Source organism: Myodes glareolus, chromosome 1 (genome assembly GCF_982192425.1).
Source record: "Myodes glareolus chromosome 1, mMyoGla1.1, whole genome shotgun sequence".
Lineage (NCBI taxonomy): Eukaryota > Metazoa > Chordata > Mammalia > Rodentia > Cricetidae > Myodes > Myodes glareolus.
Window position 1 is genome coordinate 115,191,285 of NC_142026.1, and position 25,064 is coordinate 115,216,348.

The following is a 25,064-nucleotide window of genomic DNA, read 5'->3' on the forward strand; positions in this document are numbered from 1 at the left end:
CTGGCATTTCCTTCCCCTTGAGCAGAGCAGGCATGTTTGCCTGCTTCCCTTTAAAGCAGAGAGCTTGAGAGACAGAGTTTCACATTCTCTTCCCCAGTCTATAAATTATAGCCAATACCGCTAACTCCACAGTATTCCCCAGGCTTCTGTCTGCACACTGCTCCGTATCTAACTTTCTGTCTGATGTAGTCTTTAACACCATCTGGAGAGCTCACTACAAATTATATACACTCAAAGTACATGTGTTGTATATACCCTATGTTTTTTTTAACAAATTGTATAAGTATAGGTGACACTGTCACCACAAATAGTTATTGAAATTGTGTTTATAATTACCAGAGAATACAAGAGGATTATAGGAACACAAAAAGGGATTTTATATGAGATGTAAGAAATGCATAGGTGGGTAAACGTGTAACACACACACACACACACACATACACACATTTCTTTAACTTGTCTTTCTTTATTAGAAAACTAAACTTTTGACTGAAAGTTACTAGAAATTTTACCAGAAAGACAAACTCCTTGTTTCCCTCACTGCCACTTCTCTTACCCCTGCACAAGTATCTAACAGCACATTGATCTTTATCAAATAAACAGAAGAAAAAAACCCCAAGAGATAGAGGGTGGAATCATATATTATTTAATTTATAGTTGGCTATAAGATAACGGGGTCACTGGTAGGTGTTTCCAGTGTTTACATATCATACTGATGCTAAGAAAAGCATTATTTATTTTTGGGACTCATACTTCTCTCATTTGTCATTCTGTTATCTGATCCCCTGACTCAAAGTCAGTTATTTGTGGGACGGGCAAGCTACCCACTGAATGAAAATGAGGACATGACCGTTCCTAGATTTGGTTGAGGAGAAGTGTTTTATTGTAGATATGAGGGAGACCACAGCCAGGGGCATCTGGTAGGGGTCCAGACTGAATTGACCATAAGAGGAGAAAGAAGTGGAGAGATCGGGAGAGGACAAGCAGACCAAGAAAGGAGCCTTGAACCAAGAGGCCAGGGGAGCAAAGGGTCAAAAGTGAGCCAGTCAGGAGCCAAGAGACCAAGAGGGAGAGAAGGACTGGGAGGACTAGGAGAGAAAGTGGCCCAAATGGCTGATTTATGTAGGAAGGAGAAGCTGGGGGATGGGCAGGAAAGCCAGTCCCAGGGCTGGAGAGCTTTAGGGTTGGGGTGAGGTGAGAGGTACTGGGAGGAGCCCTAGGTACTGAGCGTGACTTGCCCTGGGTTTCTTTTGGAAGCGGACACCTACCATACGGTTTCTCTTAGAGAAGAGTTGCCAAATGTCTGTAGCACCAATGATGGAGCAGATCCTTGGAGTTCATTGGCTAGTCATTCTAGCCAAACTGATGAGCTCCAGATTTAATGGGAAGCACCATCTCAAAAGATATCGTGGAGAATAATTGATGAAGACCTTACAATCGATCCTTGGCTTCCCTATGCCCATGAACACACATGCATGCTCACTTGCATGTCCAAATGAGCATATACATGTGTAATGGTCTGCTCTGCCCTTTTAAGAGACAAGCTACACCCACCCCTCACCCCCATCCACTGAGGCAAGCTGATCTTCAGCTTCCAGCCTTAGTCCCTTCCTTTTCAGTCTCCCTCTTGAAGAAGAAGCTTCTGTCTCTCCCTTCTCTCCACTTCTCCCCTCCCCCCTCTCTGTCTCTCTTTGCCTCTCTCTGCTCTTCCCCCTCCTCCACTTCCCTTTCAGAACCCACTAAATAAATATCCAACCTCACTCTGCATGGTGTCCCTGTCCACCTCTCTGTCTCTTGCCCACCATGTGACTCCCTGCCCGGGAACCAGCTGCCTTAGAAGACCATGGGCTTGTGGCGTGCCCATCTGTCTGTCTCTCCTTGTGGGACTGGCTGCCCCATCGAGGTCTCTCACTCACCCGCGGCCCCTGCCTGGGACTAGTGGCCTGCTACAGCCACTCAGGGAACTGCACCGTCCCTGCCTGAGACTGGCTGTTCTCAGGACCTGCTGCCTGCTGTTTGCTGCGATTTCAGAGACCTGGTGCATGGTCTCATGGCCCGCAGCCTGCTGCAGCCACTTGGGGATCCACAGCATTTTACTTTTACCATTACAGCATGCATGCACTTATGTACCCTTAAACCCTCCCCCCACACACATACCATGTACAAAAATAGACGACTGTAGATACTGGAAACCCAAGTCATAAGTGTTGGTATTGAGCTGTTGTGTCAATGTCTGTGACCATTCACTTTTGCACATTTGCCACAGAGAGGAAAATAAATGTTTTTACCCCAAACAAAAGTCTAAGAAGCCAATCAAGTTCCTACCCCCTTAAGGAGATGACAATGGATTCCACCCAGGGAGTGATTTGCCTACAGAATGTTTTGGTCTAGGGTGTGAGCATGACTTGTTTTGTTCTAGCAACAGAATGTTTAACTGTGGATATAACATATGACCTTCAATTGGTATGTTCATTTCCTTGTATCATGTTAATGCAGTTTTATTATATTATTATTATTATTATTATTATTATGTTCCTACCTTTTGGGATCAGGGATATTTTAAACAAATGAAAATTAAACACGGGCAATTTCAGTACTCACTGGAACTCCCTCCCGTTACTATCTTGTTTTCTGTTTTATTATTTCCACTCTTGTCTTCATACCCTTTACTAACTATTCTAATCCTCATGCCCCTACCCTGGTAAGTGGTACACTTGTCAACGCTGGTCTCTGACAAATACTTATTGGTTGAAGCCATCATCAAGGTGATTTTCCCATTCATTGTGCCATTCGTTTTCTCACTCAGTGTCAGGCCATCCTAAGCAAGTTCTCTTTCAGAGAAAGAGTTGGGGTGTAAACCACATTGCAGAAAAAGAAAATACAGAAGCAGAGGCTACCACTCAAGCACAGAGGGTAGAAAATTAGCAAGCAAAGAAGATCCCTAGTTTGGGTGGGAAATGGGGCAGGAGGGGAGTGGGGGCAAGAACAAGGCCTTGTCAAGGTGTCCTAGCTGCAGTGGGCTGGAAGGCTTGGTGAACCTGCTGTGTACTCTGAACTCCCTGAGACTAGCTCACTGGTTACTTTTCTCTGCTGGCTTTCCCTTTGTAACATCCTGGTCACCTGGAGTGTTGGAACTTTGCAGTTACAAGAGCACAGTGCGCATAATTTGCAGCCATGTGGTCAGTCTTCCAAAAAGGATAGCTCCCGTGCGCTTCGAGACTCTTCCCTGCACCGGTCAAAATAGTGGGTTGAAAAAAAAGTATTGCGACAAAGAACTGAGTGACCTAAAGAAGCAAACAGTCTGTCCCCAGTGCCCCATTACTTCCTGTTTTAGTGCACATCACCCTCAACCCCCCATGGCCTCTCCACTCCAGAAAGGGAACTCAGCACTCCTGTGCCTGGCATTGTTCTCTTTCTCTCACTGCTTGCAGACAAAGAGCCTCCTCCTAGCTAGAGCTGCTCTGATTTGCAAAGCTTTAAAATTTCTCTCCATTCTTCCCTTTCCCCGACATCTAGGCAGAGGCTTTTTTAAACATGGCTTTGGGGCATGATTAAACAAATTAGTTTACTGACATCAGTATTTGATCAGTTTGGGACTGGCGCTCCAAATAAATGCTTTGACCCTAAAATAGTTCTTAATCAACTGCAGCATAAATTTTCAGAAATGATGTTGGCCAGTGGGAGTCTTAAAAAGAAAGCAGAAATTAATCCATTTTCCCCTGAGCAAAGGAATTTTTGACCTGCTACCAAATCATGATGTGGTAGCTAACTGTTCAAAAGAGGGGTGTATTTTTTCTTACTTACATTAGTAGTTTGGTGATTGGATTCAAGTACAAGGTTTGTTTTATTTGATCAACAGAGAGAAAGAGGGCATGCATTCTTGCTCAGTGTTTAATAGCTGTATTGAACGTTATATTGAACATCAGTGATGGTCTCTAAAGGAGATTATTTCTTATTTATAGCAAATAAGAGACTTTGTTTCGTCCTTTGCTTATTTGTTATGGAGACAAAGTCTGTCATAAAACTAGACTAACTGCAAAATCTTAATCCTCCTGTCTCAGCCTAGGATACAGATATGTGTGGGTGGCTAGGCCTGACTCCTCTTGTTTAAATTCTTACCCCAAGTGTCAGTCACCCTGGATCTACTTGTGTCTATAGCAGGCAAGGGTACCTTCCAAAGTCAGCCTGGACATTTACACCTAAAGAAAGAGGTACCTACTTTCTTTGAGACATAAAGAGAAATATTTTCTTCCTTAATATAGACAAATTCTTTGTGGAAATACAAAGAAAGACCTGGCTGCTTATGATCAGGCTTATAAATCGATTTCTTTACGAAGAAGATAAGACTGGAGCTCCAAACTTTATACCAATCAGTCATCTCTGGTCCTGAGGCTTCACCACCCCCACCCCTGACCCTTGATAGGAAAATGCAGGTACCTTTGGGGAGGAGGTAAATGGCTCTGGAATTCTCCTTTAGTAATCATTCCTAACTTTGAGTCTTGATCGTCTAGCTTAGGTCCCATGTATCGGGAAACTTTTCTCAAAAAGCCTTAATTATGCAGAAATATAGGAATATTCCTCTGTTGCCTGCAATTCTGCAGGTGAGCCATATCTCCATTGCGTCATTTCACACACCTCTTGATTTAGGTTACTTTCTTGGTTTTTATTTTAGGCATTTGCCACTGGTTGGGTTCAGGACCTGCAGAATGTGGTGTTTCAACAGTTGAGGAAAGAGGAAGGACCCGTCTGTGACTTCCTGCCCTTCTCTTTCGGCATAGACCACGAACGTTTTCTCTGACCTTGCCGGAGCTGTAAGACTCTCATTCCAGAGGTCGTTGTTCGCTGTCTGCTGGAAAAGACACTGCTTGAATCTGCAGGCACGGGGACAAATGACCAGACATTCTTATGTCCCTCCCAGTTTATTACTGTGTCAACACTGCTATCCAACCACCCATGTCAGCAAACAGCATAAGAACACCCAGGCTCCAGTTTCTCTAGTTTATCCTTTTCTAATGAGGATTCTTAGGAGACAAATAGTGGGCAGGAAAAGACGCCCCTCCCCTAAACCAACCTTTAAGTTCCTAGAGGATCTGAGAATGGGTATGTATCACCACATAGACCTTTAAGAGAGAATTACTACACTGAGTGTGTATGAACCTATATTTCTAACGTAACTTTTGACCTGAAATCAGAGGGCATGAGAAGGCCATGTCTACATGATGGCTGAAAGCAGTCGTCTTCATGGACATGTATCGTGTGGGAAAAGGACATTAACGTGGTCATGACAATTCTGGCTGTCATTCAAGAGAATACCAGACAGTCTTTGGGGAGGGGCTATTTATAAAGAGTTAGATTTGCTGCAGCTTTCTGAATTGCAGTAGACGCTGCCCGCTCCGCTGGTGAGATCTCTACAGGGTAATGTCAGTTCTAACCCAGTGGGCTGGGAGCAGTCAGGAAATCCTTTGCATAGGAAGGGACCTTTGAACTTAATCTTGAAACTAGTTTCTCCTCTCACCTTGCAACTGTCAAACCGTGGCAGAGAAGATGGGGTCTTTTTAACTGTGTGTTTCCTTTATTTGCAAAGCATGCTTGCCGCTCAACATTTCGGTTTACTGCAAGCAACAAGGTGCCAGCCGGATAAGCTTTCTGCTCCTGTCTTTTGCAACTCCTGGATTGGCTCACCCAACAAGCACCGCCCCTCCACCAAGCACCGCCCCTCCACCCAGCTCCTCAGTCATCCGGTTCAGGATGGAATATATTCTGAGTTTGGTAGAAGACTACAGAAACATATTCCTGCAACCTAAACATAACGAGCTGGGTGTGGTGATGTTGACTTGAAGCTGGTCCAGAGACTGAGATTGGAGGAGTGTCCAGGAATTCATACTTAGCCAGAAGAGCAAAGTCCTCTCTCAAAATAAAACAAAATGGGCATGGGGCATGTGTTGTGTGTGTGTGTGTGTGTGTGTGTATATACTTGAGTTCTCTCTTTTTAGGCCAAACGAAAAAAAACGATATGGAGGAACAATTTAAATGCAATCATAAGATTTAAAAACAACCGCAACAACAACCCTACACACAAAGAAAAGGAGTGATTTGGATTTTCTCTCTTTTTTTTAAGTGCAAAAAAAAATGTGTCATTTGGGGACACAAAATTGCCCATTGTGTCTCTAAAAAGTCCAAGATAAGGGGTGTCATTTCCTAAAGAGGTATTTGCGTAGTTTCTTTGCCACAGAACACAGGCGTTAACCAAGAGCAAGGAAAACGTTATCTGGATTCCAATTGCAGGCCCACCATTTGACAGCTGTGTGGCCCTGGTCTACCTCTGTGAGCCCCCCTCCCCCCTCTCAGTCACTACACTCTGCCTTTGAGAGTCAGTCTGGGAGAGAGAACGTGCTGAAAAATTATGGCCACTACATTGGCTGGTCATAGCTTTAGTCGCTTTCTTCCAGTCCTAGGTCCCAGTGCACTTTCTCTACAGCCCACTCCTTGGTTGTCGGCCCAACCTGAACACTCGTCATTCAAGATGAGATCCTGATGAGTGCTATTGGGCAAAGCCACCTGCTACAGAAAGGAATGGATAGCTCTGTGACCGGCCAAGGCCACCAACCTAATAATAGAGCATTTCCTGCCTACCATAAACAGGTCAGGAGACTTAAAGAGGCTCGGAGTCATAAGCCCAAAGCCTCAATCACTGGGGCACCCCTTGAAACAAACAGCTCTGTCTGAACGTGGGACTAAGAAACATATTATGGAAACTGATATGGTTTACAGCAGGGAGGAGCAAGCAGCCTCTGAGATCCACCTAGTGATTGCCAGAGAAGTAACAGAGAGAGCAAAGTCTGGAGGCAGCCCACCCTCAGGTGAAAACTGGGCTGTCTATTGCTGAAAACGAGTGGCTCCTTTACCAGACGAGATGGAAGGCATTTACGGTCCACTGGTAGGCCACTAACTCAGCTGCATTCCCACGCCAGCAGCCCCTGCAGTGACCGATTAGATGTGAACGGCGGGTACCGTTCGTGATGGAAAATCCGCCTTTGGACGCACCGTAACTGCTTCTTAAATTTTGCTTGATTAAGGTAGAATTAAGATAAACAGATACTGCATTTCCAAGAATCCCCTGTGTTCCGTGTGCTGGCAAGTGCCTCGGTTTCTTGATAGGTGCGAAACTTAGGGGAGACGGCTGCCTGTACCATCTGTGCCAGCTGTTGGAAAACTGAAAAGGTGATGGCAAAGGCGTGGTTCGTGAGCCCCGCGCCCTGGTGCACGTTTGTGATGAGGGTAACTATGGATCTTGCGAGAGCTACACTGTGATCTGTGGAGATCCCACAGTCTCTGATTCACCATTCAGGGGACTGAGAGAGGCTTGTCAATTTGGGAAAGCCTAAGACAGATCTGTTCTGTAAACACCATCTCTTCCCCTTCAAGTTGCTGCAGCTACCAAAAGAGATACCTACTGTAATGATATTTCATTTGTATTTTAATAAATAAAGCTTGCCTGAAGGTCAGAAAAACAAAATAGCCAGCCACTGGTTCTTATCTCTACCCCAGTCTGAAATGGCGACCCTGCCTCCAGGAATCTCAGAATGAGACTGTGGGTGAGAGCTGTCTCCTCCTGTCTATATTCCTCTCTAGGGCTGGGGTTAAAGATGTGCGACAGTGGGATTAAAGACACAAACCACCCAGTTTCTACGGCAAACTAGTGTGGCTACTGAGATTAAAGGTGTGTGCCATCACTGCCTGGTCTGTGAGGCTGATCCGTGTAGCTATTTTACTCTCTGAACGCCAGGCAAGCTGCTGACCTTCAGGTTAAACCCCAAGTTCTGTCTCTGGGTTTTTATTGATCATGCTACAACCTACTGCGCAGGCAGAAAGGGAATGAAGGAGCCCCAGAGTGTCACCAGGACCGTCTGCTAGTGCCCTACCCTCTTGTTAACCTTTCTTTCCTACACCCAGGAGGGTGGGGATGAAAAATGGGTCTTTATAGAGCACCAAGACAGACTATGGAAGAAATAGTCCTAGGTTAATTCGTAATTGTGGCTGTTTTTTTCTTCTTTCGTTGTTTTAAATTGGAGAAGTGATTTTCCGCTCCTTACCTTGCTTGATATATTCTTTCCGTAGCAAAGGCTTCAAAACACAACTTGCATCCTCTCAGTCTTCAGTCTGAGGCCTTGACAATTTTAAGCTGCCCCCAGTGTAAAGCCTGGCTTCCCAGAGCTCCTGGTGGTAGTTGTCCTTGATTGACCTTCAGTGTTGCTTGGAGCTGTCAGAACAGTAATGTGACCTGAGATGTCTTGTGACAGTTTCCAGGTGGCCCTGGCTGCATGTTATTGGAAACTTTTGGTTGCTATTGTTCTAATAGAATTAGTGTATTTCCTGGTTTAAAAAAAAAGCAAGGAAGAAAAGAAGGAAGGAAGGAAGGAAGGAAGGAAGGAAGGAAGGAAGGAAGGAAGGAAGGAAGGAGGGAGGGAGGGAGGGGAGGAGAGAGGGAGGGAGAAAAGAAAAGAAAGAAAGAACAAAAGAAAGGAAGGAAGGCAGGAAGGAGAAAAGAAAGAAAGAAAGAAAGAAAGAAAGAAAGAAAGAAAGGAGAAAGAAAGTTGTAGAAAGATTGTCACTCTGTTGATTAACAGTGGTGATCCAGACCATGTAATCACCACCATTTTCTTCCTCCTTCAATAACATAGCACCGCCTCTCTTTAAAGGTCTCCCAGCTTTAGACCTTCACAGCCCCGCATCTCACCACCCAAAGCGTTGCACTAACAACATGGTGGATCTTCAGCTGGAAGAGCCAGACAGAATGTTAGGGGGCAGGGCTGAAATACGCTGCAAAGTTGGCTTTCGAGGGAAATAACAACACTGGCAGGTGCTAGGAATTTTACCCTTGGTAAAGCTGTATCTCCAGTTCTAGGAGTCTATCTCACATGCTATCCGGTAGACAATAGCAGGACGTCAGGGGCCGGAGAGTGGGAGTGGAGGGATTCTGTTGTCTTTGCTGTTGACCAGGCCAGTCAGGGTTTTAAACCACCCTGCTAAGTGTCCATTGTATTGGGCAGTGCTCTAGTTCTGGCGAGACATGAGAGGACAGAAGTTTGGGGGTAGGTAACACTGGCTGTAGAGAATTTTATATGGCTCAATAAGACAGCAGTGTCAGGCTGCAAAGCAAAGGGCACAGTGAGACTAAGTCTGTGTTGAGACACACCACTCCTTGGAAAGAACTGACGGACGTTAGACAAGGTTTGCTCCAGGGATTTGCTATAACGACTAAGGACGTTCTGGTTCACAGATATTTACGTGCTTTTCCCATGCTTCTCCGTCCTTCCTCGTCTTAAGGCAGACTTCCCCATGATCACAAGTTGGATTGCTGAAGCAGCAGAGCCATGAGACTTCCCCTTCCTGCTGCCATCAAAAGATGGGCATTAACCACAAATTTCAACCGCTTGCTTTTTCTGGGGATGAAAACTGAGGGAAAGCAGCAACTTCATGTGAATTATCATCATTGTTTCCCGTGGTGTGAAGGTTGTAACCTCCTGAGGGCCACACAGCAGGGGAGGCCAACCAACCTGTTCAGAAGGGATTTCTGAGGTTTAGGGAAATATTAATAGTAGCTAAGTCCATGAAATCGCCAACTAAACTTGTGATGTATTAAGCATATTTGGATAAGTCAGGGATCTTCAGGGAAACAGAGCTAATGGGATGTTTGTGTGGATTTGGGTGAATGTGGAGAGAGGAGTTGGGGGTCATAGTTCAATGTCAAAACTCTTGCTTAGTGTGTGGGGAACAGGAAGAGAGGGGAGAGGACAGGAGAGGAGAGGAAATGGGAGGGAAGGAAGAGGAGGTAAGAGAAAGAGAGGAGAGGAGAGGAGAGAAGAGGAGAGGAGAGGAGAGGAGAGGGGAGGGGAGGAGAGGAGAGAGGAGGAGAGGAGAGAAAATGGGAGGGAAGGAGAGGGGAGGGAAGGAGAGGGGAGGGAAGGGAGGGAAGGAGAGGGGAGGGAGGGGAGGGGAGGGAAGAGAAAGAGAAGAGAGGAGAGGAAATGGGAAGGAAGGAGAGGGGAGCAGAGGGGAGGAGAGGAGAGGAAACGGGAGAGAAGGAGAGGGGGGTAGAGGGGAGGAAAGGAGAAGAAAGGAGAGAGGAGAGGAGAGGAGAGGAGAGGAGAGGAGAGGAGAGGAAATGGGAGAGAAGGAGAGGGGGGAGAGGGGAGGAAAGGAGAGGGGAGAAGAGGGGAGGAAAGGAGAGGGGAGAAGAGGAGAGGAAATGGGAGAGAAGGAGAGGGGGGGGAGAGGGGAGGAAAGGAGAGGGGAGAAGAGGGGAGGAAAGGAGAGGGGAGGAGAGGAGAGGGGAGGAGAGGAGAGGAGAGGGGAGGGGAGGAGAGGAGAGGAGAGGAGAGGAGAGGAGAGGAGAGGAGAGGAGAGGAGAGGAGAGGAGAGGAGAGGAGAGGAGAGGAAGGAATTAGCTGCCGTGATTATGATCTTTGTCAAGGTCAAATCTGCAGGAATCAACAGCAGGCTGGAGAACCTAGGAAAGAAAGGGTGCTTCAGTCCAAGGTTAAAAAAAATATCATGGAGGTGGAGGGGAGCTGATGTCACAGCTCCAGCCGGGAAGCTGCCTGCTCCAGAATCCTGCTTGCATCTTTGTGTTGCAGTTTTAGGGGGACACGCCTCTGAGTGAGCTAAGGAAGGAACTAGGTGCTGGCCCACAGGCCAGGTTTTCAGAAGCAGACACGGTGGCACACGCCCGACTACCTAGTTTCATGGTTGAACTTGTAATGATGGTCTTGAAAGGGGTAAACTAGCGGGAAATTTGTGTGCCACATGTGGTTTTGACATATGTTCTAGGCATGCCACCTTACAAAGATTAGAAGCCTGAGAGGCAAACAGTGAGTTATGGAAGTTGAGGAGAGGAGGGGGTCGTGTCCTGATCTGGCTTTGCAGGACCTTGTCTGAACACGAGGATGGATATGAACCCTAGCAGCAGACAGGGCTGTCTGTGTTCTGCCTCTTCTCACTGCTTTGAAAATGACTTGTTACAAAATGGTTGTGGTGATGATGACTATATTAAATTTAAGTTACTCTATATTTCTTTCAGGAATATAATAAACAGAATTATGGAAATAATATTTGGATGGTAGAATGGGTTGTTTTCCCTCTGTCAAACCTTATGGGGGACTTCGTACGAGTCTAGAAGTTTAAATATCAACATCAAAGAGTTTCCTTTTTAGAAGGTGTTAAGCTTTAATCATCCCTTATTATTACTTAAAAGATTTGTTTTTTTGTCTCTGTGGTTTGAAATATGTGCGTCAGTCTGTTGGTAGGGGGTTGGTGAGCTATGACTGTGGTTTTCTTGGAACAAACATTCACTGTATTGCTTCAGATCAAGTTTACAGGAATAGACTCATCTCTAAGTGGAAGATTATAGAACAAAAAGTAGATTGGACACTGTGATTGTTAGTTTCAATTGTCAGCTTGACACAACCTGGAATTACTTGGGAAGAAAGTTTCAAAAGGATTATCTAGATCAAGTTTGCCTGCGGGTGTGTTTATAAATGCAAGAATTAAATGAGTTAGTGATAGCTCGGAGCACATAACAGTTCAGCTATGCATTAGCTTAGTTTGTAAATGCTGATTAGACAGGAAATCCAAGACCAGTAAGGCTGATGATTTCATTGTTCTCATAAGACAGCGATTCTCAACCTTCCTATTGCTGCAACCCTTTAATACAGTTCCTCATGTTGTGATGACCCCCAAGTATAAAATAATTTTCGTTGTTACTTGATAACTGTATTTTTGCAACTGTTATGAATCATAATGTGAATATCTGATATGCGACCCTTGTGAAGACATCGTTCAACTGCAATGGGGGTCGTGGCCCACAGGTTGAGAATCATTGTCTTACAAGCAGTATGAATAAACAGGCTGGGTGCACAGGAGGCTAGCAGTCTCAAATCTTCAGCGACCTCAAGGTGTATTATTAACTCTAGTGTGAGGTCCAGCAAAAGTTACAGTTTCTTAGAAAGTAAGAAATCTTTTCATAATGTTGCAATACCACATTCATTGGTAATTACACTGACACATTAATTGATATGGGAAATATACTCAGTGTGGGTGGTACTATTTCCTCATCTTCCTGAACTGCGTAAGAATGAAGACAATGAGCCGAGCAGGTGTGTTCATTACTTCACTGCTCTCTCCCCTTGACTGTGGGTATAACATGGCTGGTTCTCTCTGTCCCCTGCTGTTGGACTTCCCTGCTGTTGGACTTCCCAGCCTGGGAATTGTGAGTCAGAATGAGCCCTTTCCTATTAAGTTGTTTTTATTGAGGTAATTCTTTTCCCCTTTCATTATGATTTACAAATTTACCTACTTATTTTCCCTTTTATCTTAGCTTTTAAAATTACTTATTTATTTTTTATTATTCATACCAGCTTTTAAATTTAAATATATTTTGATATTATTCTTCCCCTACCCCAAGTCCTTTCAGATACTCTCCCCTTCCCTACCCACCCTACTCACCCTACTTCAAGTTCTTTCTTAAACAAACCCCACAAAACTCTCAACCCAACAACAAAATCAAAAAAACAAAATTACACCCAAAAAGAAAAAAAAAACCACCAAACTATAACCAAATAAAAGCACAAACAAAAAAACTGTGTATTCTATATATGTTGGTCAACTACCCCTGAAAATGAGGCCTGCCCTGAGGTAATTGATAGAACCAGTGTCACTCCATTGGAGAAAACTGATTTTCTCTCTTACAAGCTGGTATAAAATATGGTTTCAATTGTTAACATTTATTCTGGTGGCTCGGTTTTCATTCATTCATTCATTCATTCACTTTTTTAAAAATATCACAAAATAAAATATAATAAGATAAAGCAAAAACAATCACATCACAGTTGGACAAGACAAAGGAAACAGAAGGAAAAGAGCCCAAGAGAAGGCACAAGAGTCAGAGACCCACTTGTGTGCACTCTCGGGATCCCAAGAAACACTCAGATGGAAACCATAATATATCCACAGAGGACCAGACATGTTGTTTTATTAGGGTTTCTATTGATATGACAAAACACCATGACCAAAGAGCAAGTTGGGGAGGAAATAGCTCATTTGGCTTGCACTTCAGCATCACTGTTCCTCACCGAAGGAAGTCAGGGCAGGAACTCACTCAGGATAGAATCCCAGAGGCAGGAGCTGATGCAGAGGCCACTGAAGGATGCTGCTTACAAGCCTGCTGCCACAGCTTGCTCAGCCTACTTTCTTATAGAACCAGAGCCAGCAGCCCAGAGATGGCACCACCGACTACGGCCCTTCCCTTTCCCTCCCCTCCCCTTCCCCCTCTCCCCCTCTCTCCCTCCCTCCTTCCCTCCTTTCCCCTCCCCTCCTCCCCTCCTCTCTCCCTCCCCTTCCCCTCCCTTCCCCTTCCCTCCCCTCCTCTCCTCTCCTCTCCCTTCCCTTCCCCTCCCCTCCCCTCTTCTCTTCTCCCCTCCCTTCCCTTCCCCCTCCCCTCCCCTCCCCCACTGATTACTAATTGAGAAAATGCCTTATTGTTGGATCTCATAGTGGCATTTCTCAACTGAGGCTCCTTCCTCTCTGCAGACTCTAGCTGTGTCAATGACACACAACACTGTCCAGTACACATGTGCAGGCCCTGTGCATGTTGCTTTAGTGTCTGTGGTTCATATGAGCTTTGATCATGTTGATTTAGAGGGCCGTGTTCTCCTGGTGTCCTTCTTACACTCTTTCTGCCTCCTCTTCTTCAGCATTCCCTGAGCTCTGAGGGGAGGGATTTGATGGAGTCAACCCATTTACTGCAGAGTGTTCCAAGGTCTCTCCTTTCTCTATTATCTGACGGTGGGTCTCTTTATTTGTTCCCATCTGCTACAGGAGGAAGCTTCTCTGATGATGGTTGAGCTACAAGTATAGCAGAATATTATTGGGAGTCATTTTATCATTATATTTTTTTTCTTTAAGACCAGTATTATTTGGTTTTACCGTAGGTCCCTGGGCTATCTAGTCTAAGATTCTTGGTCATGCAAGCAGTGTTAGGTATGGGTTCTATCTTGTGGAGTGGAGTGGGCCTTTAGTCAAATCAGTTATTGGTTGGTTACTAACACAAGTTTTGTGCCACCACTGCCTTAGCGTATCTTGAATACTAGTACACCTAGTGCACCATTATGGATAAAAGATCTGATCTGTAACTGACTTGGTACAGCATGTTTTTTTTTTGTCAGCCCCCAGCTCACAAATAAGGACAAAGAGACTTATTAATTGTAAGAACTTGGCTATTACCTAAGGCTAGTCCCACTAACTCTGATAACTTAAATTAACCCATTTATATTACTCTTGGTTCTGCCTCGTGGCATTACCTCTCTTCCATCTTGCACCTTCTATTTCCGCTCTGGGTCTGGCTGACAACTCTGCCTTTCTTCTTCCTGGAGTCCTCTCTGTCCCTGGAAGCCCGTCTAACCTCTTCCTGCCTAGCTATTGGCCATTCAGCTTTTTTATTAGACCAATCCCTGTGACACATCTCCACACAGTGTAAAGGAAAATTCTGCAAAAGCTTGGTATTTTACTGAAGTGAATTTATCATAGTAGCAGGGAACAAACTTAAGACGGGAATTGATACTGAGAGGTGAAGCCATTGTTATAATAAATCTGACTGCGTGACTTTTAGGTCTTTTGAATTGTTTTGTGGGAGGAACGTGGAAGAAATTGGAACTTTGGGCTAGAAAAGCTGTTCAATGCTGGAAGCAGAGGTTAATGGGCCAGTCTAGGAGAACCTTGGAAGCTGACTGCTGAGAGGAATGTGGACAGTACAGGCTCAACAAGAGGTTTCGGGGGGAAAAAGGACTCTATCAGGAGCCAGAATAGAGGCTATTCATGTGTAGTGTGAACAAGAATCTGGCTTCCTTCTGCCAGTATCCTGAGAACTTGGGTGCTAACATTTAAGGCCACTGGGCTGATTTGTTTGTCAGATGAGATTTCAAGGCAGGATGGTACTCAGGCTGGTGCTGCAGAAGCAGCTGGGATTGGTAGAGAGATCAGTACCACTGCAGGGGAGTGCCTGTAAAGGGTTACTCTAGAGTCATTCCCCAGGAGTGGACACAGCTGAGGTTCAAGAAGACCACATGGGGGTGCATCTCAAGCTGGCAGCAGAATTTGACAGTGCTGAAAGTGTTATATACATGGTATGGTTTTGAAGGCCGTAAGAGATGCAAAACCGAAGTAGCCGTGAAGAGTCACTGAGGCCTGGCACTGTGTGGCAAGGTTGGAGTCACAGCAGAGAGGGCACGGAGAGGTCAGTACATAAATCCATGAAGGTGACGACCCAGTTGCCGTGGGGACTCCAGGATATTAGAGGAGCCGAGACTTTGAGATGGTCCCCCCCAAAAGGTTGTAGACTAATGGAGAATCTGTGTGTGCTGGGGTGGCAGAGCTGGAGGAGAGAAGCGGCCTGAGCCCTTTGAAGCCAGGTAACTTCATCACAAACCCCAGATGTCAGGCACATTGTTGTATGATTTAGCATTTCCCCAGCTGAATTTTTTCTTCTTCTGTGATTATTTCTTGTTACTGCTTCTTCCCTTTGGGAATAACTATACATAGTCTTGCCATTACATGTTGGAGGTATTTAACATGATTTTGATTTTATAGAAATTCACAGCTAAACTATTTTTTTTTTAAGAATTGAACAATTTAAAGACGACGGAGACATTCAAAGTAAGACCAAGTTTTACATCAGGAGATAACCATAAGACTTGGGAGACAATGGACGGGAGGTTATGGATTAAAGTGACATGTTTCTACGTGTTACTTGGTCTAGAATTACCTGTAAAAAGCACATCGGTGAGGTATAATCTAGTTCGGTTTGTCTGTTGACTTATCTGTATAGGGGAATGGTCTTGATTAATTGGTGTGGGAAGACGCACCCACTGTGGGTGGCACCATTCCCTAGGCAGGAAGCCATATGATAATGGAGAAAGTGAGCTGAACATAAGCAGGCACACATTGGTTTATTGCTCTCTGCTCCTGACTACAGATGTAATGTGGCCAGGTCTTTCAAGTTCTGGCTACCGTGACTCCCCTGCTACGATGGACTGTAACCTAAAACTGGGCACGAGGAAGCCCTTCCTTTCCTAAGTTTCTTTTGTCGGGGTATTTTATCACAGCAACTGGAAATGAAACTAGTACATAAATGCAATCTATTTTAAAGATTAAAGATTTTAGTTTAAAAATTAGTAAATTTTATCTGGCCTGTAGGTCACGAAACAAAAAATATCTAAACTTGTAATAGTATAAACTTCCATTACCCAAGATGGTAGCCACTCACCACCTATGACCACTGAGCACTATGGCTAGCCAAACAGTCACGTGCCGAGTGTGACAGATGAAGCTGGACCTAGATCACTGTGTAGCCAGGAAGAAAGTGAGCCTTTCCTTAGCATTGTAAAACTACATCTTTTCTGTTTACTTAGATAAAATAGGTGATCAAAATCAACTTCACTTGTTTCTTTATCTTTTTTATATTTATTTCATATAGTTAATAGAAAATTCTAAAGTGGCAAGACAGTTCAGCCAGGAAAGGTGCCTGCTGCCAAGCCTGATGATCTGAGTTGGATTCCCTGCATCCAAGTAGTAGAAGTGGAGAAAATCAACCCCTACAAGTTACCCTCTGACCTCTACAGTGGACTGGGACATAGGCATATGCAGGTACACACGCATACAATGACACACACATAAATAAATATGAAATAAAGTGGGTAAAAGAAAATTCAATACATAAGCCTTGAATTAAGTCATTTGAGTTGCAAAACAATGCCCTTCCCTTCTGTCCTTTTCTCTGTGTCTGTGGTTGCTATACTGGTCTTGGACACTCCTGTTAATCACTGAAGCAGCCGCCTTCTGACACTATGGATTTCCTTTTTTCCCACCTTTGCTCCTTCCTCTGCTCTTGCCAGTAATGACTTCCTCTAACATTACATCACTGTTGTGGATATTCTGATATCTTAACTATGACGGCTAAAGATATGCAAAACTTTATGTTTTGATGTTTCTGTTTTTCTTTCTTTTTCCTTCGTTCCTTTGTTCCCTCCCTCCCTCCCTCCCCCCCCTCCCTCCCCCCCCTCCCTCCCTCCTTCCTTCCTTCCTTCTTCCCAACCCCACCCCCACCCTCCCACTCCCTCCTCCCACCTTGGTAGGCTCTCACCCTAGCACTGCTTGACTTTGAACTCACGATGATTCTTCCACCTCAGCTTCTTTCGTTCTGGAATTACAAATGTCAACCACCTCATCCTGCTCGTGCTTTTTCTTAAAGGCAGAAATGAGTTTCTCATCTGAAAGATACCATCCCTACACTGGACCGTTGGCTATCCCATCTTCAAGGACAAAAGCTCAACGTGGGGAGGATTCTGTATGGCCTTTGCTAGAATAACTGACCTTTCAATTCTCCCTGCATGGTTGTTGCTTGTTTACAGTATTCTTTGTACAGTTTAATACACACGTGAGATGTGAACAGCTCTAACTACCTGGCTTCTTTAGGTCCTTCTGAGGGCTCTTATATCAAATATATCTGACAAATTAATGTGTGTGCTTTTCTTCTGTTAATCTATCTTGTAGGATATTTGATCACACTGTGAACCCTGTTGCATTATTTACTGGAAAAACCTGCCTCTAGCTGTGGTGTGGCTCAGCCCCTAACCAGTTGAAAGGTGGTAAACAAGAAATAGAGAGAATAAGAGGGAGTCAGGAGGATGGAGAGAGAGAGAGAAAGAGAGAGAAAGAGAAAGAGAGAGAGAGAGAGAGATGCACAGGAAGTAGAAGGGAGGGACATCAAGTCGGAAGAGTTCTGTTTGAGATGGTATAGGAGGAAGGTTGCTGGTAGATTGATAGAGGAGGAAGGTCAGCTGGGTGCTTTCTCTGCCTCTCTGAGCTAGCAGGCTTTCACCCCAGCATCTGACTCCCGAGTCTTTATTGGTAAAAATCTAACGATTGAGATTTTGTTAATAATGATGCTATCTTATATCAGTTTATTCTTGGAGGTGGAATTTTTCTGGCCCTATATTGTGTTTAGCATTGGCAATGACTCTTCTTAATGAGCATTAAATCCTCTGCCTGACTTCTGTTTCTGAGGTTTTGAAATTACATATTGATTTACTTTGAAATATGGAAGCTGTTGGAGACATGGGGCCTTTTCAGGGGTTCCAAAGACTGTGCCTTTATGCAGGAAGCAGAGATGAAGCACACTGTGGGTTATTAAGGAAAGAAAGCTATCTCGTTGTTTGTCTGTTTGTGCTCACACACTTCAAAGGAATGGATATGGCTTTTATTTTTGCTTATGCATCCGTTTCATGAGAAACACACCTTTCACAACCTTCTCTAAACCTGGGAGATTGCTCAGCATGGGACTTTGGTCCAAGATCAATATCTAATACTTCTGTCCCCCAAGTTGTTAGAGCCGGAGCCCGGGCACTGCCAGCCTTCATAAGCCATGCTCAGTTACCCCTTCACAATAGGCCCATTAAGAAACAATTTGAAAAAGAGAGGAAACTGAGTGTTTCAATCTGGCCAAATTGGGAAGAGGAAACAGAGGTCCAGTGACTCCCCAAGTTCATCTTCAGGGTCCTGGCAAGAGGTTTGGTCTTGACATGGCAAGAGATACAGATAGCTGAGCAGTCCTGGTTAGGATCCATCTTGGACCCAACACTGTCTCTACTCCAGTCTCCCCTGCAAGGTGGCCTTTTACAGGCAGACAAGTTCCTCCTCTGACTGGTGTAAGACTTCTGCCCTTTACTTCTAACATGAGTTTCCTGGGGACATTCCTGTTTCGCTGGGTGCACTAGTTAAACACTTTAACAGCAAAGGGAAGGGCACACTGTAGAATAGTTTTCCTGGCAAGATGGTTGCATTTCTTATAATGATTTGCCCTGCAGCTGGCCCGAGGCTTGGACCATCTCTTGATGTTTGCTTCTGATGTGGCTTAGCTGTCCGGGAAGCTCCTACACGCCGTTAGTTTGTAATTGGATTCCCACAATGCTAAACTACAGGTTGCACCAATGTGGACTGTCACTTTCAGACAGGCACGCCAACCCACAGAGGTTCCCTCCCACATTCCCAAGCCAGGTGCCCCATCTTAGCAGGTTCATGCTCGGCCACTTGTGACACAGACGCTTCCTACTCTCATACACTTGGGGCTCATCATCCCCAGGAAAAATTCCCTGGACTTTGACTTCTGAGCTGAAGCCTGTCTTTGAAAGCCTCTGGTTCACATTAGAGGCTCTTGTGTCCTCAGAAAGGGACTGGCTGTGCTGAAAAGATGAGTCACTCCTTCAAGATTGAGGAAGCCAAGATCGTTACCTTGGGACTTTCTCAGGGAGGGTTGTTTCATGACTGCAATAGGCAAGTGAAGGAGAGAGAGAGAGAGAGAGAGAGAGAGAGAGAGAGAGAGAGAGATTCAAGCCTCTCACTCCTACCTATTATACTTTTCCCATTTCTTATGTTTCTTCGAATTTAAGAACCTCTGTTAAAGATGGGTATGATGATTGGGTAGAGCCCGATCGCTACTCAATGTGCACATGAATCAAGCATCACACTGGGAGATGGCTTAGCCAGCCAAGTGCTTGCTGTGTAAGCGCGAGGACCTGAGGATGAATTCTGAGGTACAGAGCGTGCAGTGTTGGGGAGATGCAAGCAAGATTTCTGGGGCTCATCGGTCAACTAGTCTAGCTAATTCATGAGCGCTAAGGTCAGTGAGGGGCCCTGTGTTAAAACATTAAGGTGGGAACGGGTTTGAGAAAAACAGCTGATATTGGAGGAGAGCCGCTTATTCGCCCTGGCTGCCCAGAACTGAAATAATCACACAAAACTGTACTAATTAAATCACTTCTTGGCCCATTAGCTCTAGCTTCTTTTTGGTTAACTCTTACATATTAATTTAACCCATTTCTATTCATCTGTGTATGGCCACGTGGCTGTGGCTTACCGGCTAAAGTTCCGGCATCTGTCTCCGGCGAGCCTACACGGTGTCTGACTCCAGCCTTCTTTTTCCCAACATTCAGCTTAGCTTTCCCCTCCGAGTTCTGTTCTTCCCTGCCAAAGGCTTGAAACAGTTCTTTATTCATTAACCAATAAAAGCAACACACAGGCAGAAGGACCTCCCACACCAAGTTGACATTGACCTCTGAACCCTACACACCCGTGCACTTATACAATAAGACGCTGCAGCATGCCTCACCAATATAAAAAATACGCATTGCTAAACTTCATTGATAGCTCCTGCTTGGAGCTGGTCTCTGTGCTTTTTAGTACCTGTGTTCTCAGTACTCCTTTCCCCGGGGACATGCCACATGGGACGGGATTGGCCAAACCCCACTGAGGCTTCTTCTTCCCTCCTTTTCTGTTTGCCCCTTCTCCACCCATTTACGAGAAAGAGTTATTAAGAAGTGTTCTCGCCTCCTCATAGGAAGCAGCTGCTCCTTTTCTGGGCAGTGAAAACACCCAGGTGAGTCAGCCTCTACCTGACTTCCACCTGGGGCACGGCTATGTTCACTAAGCATTATACAGCCAACCTTTTGTGCTCACTCAGCATCATGTGTGAGAGTCTGGAAAGCTGCTTTGTTTTAAGTGCTGAGAGTCTTTTTTTTTTTCTTGCTGTGTTGTAACTAAGTTAGGATGAATTAAACTCTTCACTAAGAAGACAGGTTAATTAGATGATGTTCTGTTGTCTTTAAAATGTACAATTTGGTATTTTGTTTTCTGAAAAGTAGCCTAGAATTCTTTTCTTAAAGCAGATTTTAGGTATGCAGTACCAAGACATGCCTTTGTCACGAGTGAGAGTAATTATTCATCTTTGAAAAGTAAATAATCCAAAGGAACCAGCACCCTCCAGTCTCCCTCACACTCCCTTCTCCTCTCTACCTTCCACTGCAAGGGAGCCTATGTTCTCACTTCTAACAGTTTGATTTTACTCAGTTTTACACCTTATATAAGCACACTGCATTTGATGTATGCCTCTGTCTTTTATATGCTGCCCTTTGACCCCAAGGCTGTGTGACTGCTAGGCTTGCACTATACAACTGAGCTATATCCTAACACGTGTTGTGCAATTTTTTTGGTAGATTCTTCGATAATCAATAAACTTTAAATGTGGTCTAAGACATGGTTTTTAATGCATGCCCATGTAATAAGCAGAGGTGTTAAGTAAAGAAAAAACAAAACACCAGGGAGCCAATAAACATGATCTTGTTGCTCGTGGAGAACTATTGTTAAGATTTTTGGTTTTTTTCCAATCTTTAAGAAATATTTTATTATTTTATGTGTATGAGTATTTGCCTGCATGGAAGTTTGTGCACCAGGTGATTGTATGGTGCCTGTGGAGGCCTGGAGAAGGGATCAGATCCCCTGGAAATGGAGTTAGAGAAGGTTGTAAGAAACGATGTGGGTGCTAGGAATTGAACCCCAGTCCTCTGGAGAAGCAGCCAGTGCCTGTCTCTTGCTCTGATGCAGAGCATTTAAACTGCTTCTCATTTTATTTTTTTTTTGCCAAACAAAACTGCCGTTCTTGATATTTTGCTAACTATTTTCCTATACTTCTGATTATTTACTGGGTGACCATCTGAGTATACAACGACTTGTCAAGTATGTGAACATTATAGGCAAGTCAGGTAAATAGTTTCAAACATGTTTTCAGGAATAGTGTAATGATTTATACGCCCGCCAGTGACATGTGACCATGCCCCAGAGTGCCCTTACAGTACTAGGGATTCCTATATTACTAACAGAGCTTGGGGTTGAATGGGGACCACTCAAGTTCCAAGTGAGGTTGACTATTCTCATGCCTGCTTGCCTTTTGTGTTCTGTCTTTGTTCTTCTTGTAAAAATCAATTTGTTTTTCTGGTCACATTGCGCGATCATCAACCATGGTGTGTGTGTGTGTGTGTGTGTGTGTGTGTGTGTGTGTATAATTTATTACTGCCTGTTCTCAGAAAGGTAGGGTCTGTGTTTCCACCCAGAGAGACTGAAAGGGAGGGTGGGCCCATGGCACAAATGAATAACTTCGAGGGAATGGAGGTGGCTGGATGTAACAGTGACAGACTGTAGCTGACATTGAAAGACAGGCTGATAGTGATAAGGGCTTCTAAAATCCGGCATTCAGATATTTTAATCATCCCAGCGTTTCACAGAGTTTTACTGATATTTTTCATTTTCTTTTAAAATTTTATATTTCATGGAAGTTTTCCTCTCTAAGTACCCACCCTCCCTGGTCTTGAGAGGTTCTAACACCAGTCTTGTTTGTTGATAATGTGGAGCGCTAAGTTGCTATTATCTTTCTTTTTCACTATCTATTTTTTTTTTCTAAATAGGGCCAATAGTTCTCGGTTGCAGCTCTTTTCTTTTCTTTAGTTTACTACTAACTGAAGTATCCTCCATACTTTATGCCTTGGGACTGTAGAGAGCCCATGTTCTCACTTCAACAATACAGCAGAAATTTGCATAAAACACATTGGTACTTTCAAAGCAATTCTCTTTAATATGTAAATTCTTGCTACTTGAACCTACTAAGGTTCCTTAGATGGTTCTTTCTCAAGAGTCTTGAATATGCATCTGAGCTGGTTTTGAAGTTCTAGGTTATACTATTTTGATCTGTAAAAGCACACTTCTCCTATATCTCCTGTTTCCAATCAAGTACTTACCCCATACTCCAGACTATAAAAACCAAATCCAAAATACAGCGGCTGATAAACTTCAAGTCAGCTGTTTAATAAGTAAATTCTGGAGCTTGGATACAGGATGAGCTATATTCTAGCTCCAGAATTCATGTATTTAAGAATTTTGAGAGTTGTCAAAACAGAATCTCGTTAGATTTCCCTTTTTCCTTCCTGTTCTTTCTCGCTTTCCTTCCTTTCCTTCCTCCCCTTCCTGCTTTCCTTCCTTTCCTTTGCTCTTCTCTATCTTCCTTCTTATTAACAATTTTTATAATTTTGTTTATAGTTATAGATACTAAAGATAGGCTAGTAAATAAAGCATTGCCCCCATGGAACTTTATTTTTGCAGTTAGATGCATTAGAATACATATAAGCAGCAAAATACATTTCTTGTAAGTGTGTGTTTATGACTTCGGACTATTGATTCAGTCATGGAGCTGCCATATCAGCCAACTTTTGTAGTGTGTTTTTCATCACTTTGGAGAGCTCCTCTGATGTGGGAGGTCCTTCTGTATCTGTGTTGCTTTTATTGGTTAATGAATAAAGAAGCTGCTTTCAGCCAATGGCTTAACAGAATATAGCCAGGCTGGAAGATACACACACACACACACACACACACACACACACACACACACACACACAGAGGGGGGGGTAGATGGATGTGGGAGAAGCCACATAGCCCCGCCAGAGACAGATGCTGGACAGAACTTTGCTGGTAAGCCACATCCACATGGCGATACACAGATTAATAGATATGGATTAAATTAAGATGTAAGAGATAGCCAATAAGAAGCTAGAGCTAATAGGCCAAGCAATTATTTAATTAATGCAGTTTCTGTGTGGTTATTTCGAGTCTGGATGGCCAGGAACAAGCAAGCGGCCTCCTTCTACACTCCTCTGCTTTCCTTTTGGCAGAGGCTCCACCATCCACCAAACCCTGGCAAACCTTCATGTGTATTCTGTCTGTACAGGTCAATCTTTCCTACATTCTACATTTACATTTTAGGTAAATGGAGCCATTGGATTTTGTGGCCCTTTGGGCCTGGCTACTTTTAGTTAGAATGTTGTTTTGAGATTCTGCGTGTTGCCCTATATACGGGGACTTAGTTCTGTTTTTGTTTTTTAATTTCAAAGGCGAATTCTAGTTCCCTCATCTTCATTTCATGGTTGTTTGGATTGCTTCCAATTTTGGAGGTTAGGAATAATGCTATTACGAACGTTTGTTTGGAGTGGGTTTGTGTATAGGTGAGGGGGAGGAGGATTTCGAATCCCGCTAGAGTAAACACTTGGGAATGAGATCACAGGTTCCTGTATGGAATAGTTGTTTATAAGAGGCTGTACCACAACTTTCCAAACTTACAACAGAGGATGAGTGTCCTGGGTGTTGTGGGTCCTTGCTTGTATTTGGTCAGTTTTAAAAACAGACTGAACTATTTGATTAGCGTCTGTCTTCACGAAAAACATCAGTTCTTTGCTCCCCTTAATCAGCGCTGTTGTTTTCCATTCGCATTTCCTTTTAAGTTAACAGAGACAGACCCCATCAAGTTATAGTGACTAAAGAAGGCCTCTTGTATCATTCTCGCCTGTGCCTGCTCTGGAGGGCTCCCCTCTCTAGTGTTAAAGATGGTGTTAACAAACATGCAGGAACACATGACATATCGGAAGGTCATGGCTCTGCTAGGTAGGTCTACTAGCGGCCTTTCTTGTAGCCCCGACAGCATACCTGACAGAAATGCCATGATGGAAGATGGTTTATTTTGCTTCATGGGCCAGGAAATACAATCCAAAACTGGAGGGAACGTGTGGGACAGGGAGCAGCCCACAGCTGTAGCCATGGGAGCAAAGGACACGGCTGCTATAGTCAGGGAGCAGAAAGAGGGCCCCAAGTGCGGCCCTGTTACATGGGGCCCAGTCCTGTGACCTGACCCAGTCTGCTGGCTAGCGTCTGGACCCAAAATGTTCCACAACCTTGCCAAACAACTTTGCCAGCTGGAGACAAGTTGTTCAAGCACATGATCCTGCGCGAGGGACTTTTCTCTTAAAGAAAAAAAAGAATAACAGTGAGGAAACGAGTGAGAGAAAATTCTGGGAGAAAAGCCAGTGGATCTGGGATGTAATCAAGAAAAGCTTTGTTCCAGAATGACTAATCAGGATGGGTTGTTGGTGGGAACAAGCACAGGAAGTTCAGGGCTAACTCAATAATCCAGTTCTGGGGTAACAGGAGCCTGAATTTGGTTATGAACGCGAGATGTGGTATAATTTTTAAAAGGTAAAGGATTATTTAAGTTACTATCTGAATATTCTAGGGGAGAGGCCAGTGCTTTTAACCACAAAACCATGTCTTCAGTGATGCAGTAAAGCATTTTTAAAATCCTT

At 44.2% G+C, this 25,064-nt stretch overlaps 1 long non-coding RNA gene across 1 annotated transcript in view; it reads right to left on the reverse strand.

Annotated features, from left to right (window-relative positions):
* Positions 1-3,345: 3,345 nt before the first annotated feature.
* The window catches only part of LOC146895828 (uncharacterized), a 44,902-nt gene continuing 23,183 nt past the window's right edge, over positions 3,346-25,064 (reverse strand). Inside the window, exons 2-3 of the long non-coding RNA XR_015001667.2 lie at positions 8,094-8,260; positions 3,346-4,871 (exon numbers count right to left, since the gene is read on the reverse strand). This is a non-coding gene — a long non-coding RNA (uncharacterized LOC146895828). The remainder of the gene's footprint in view (positions 4,872-8,093; positions 8,261-25,064) is intronic.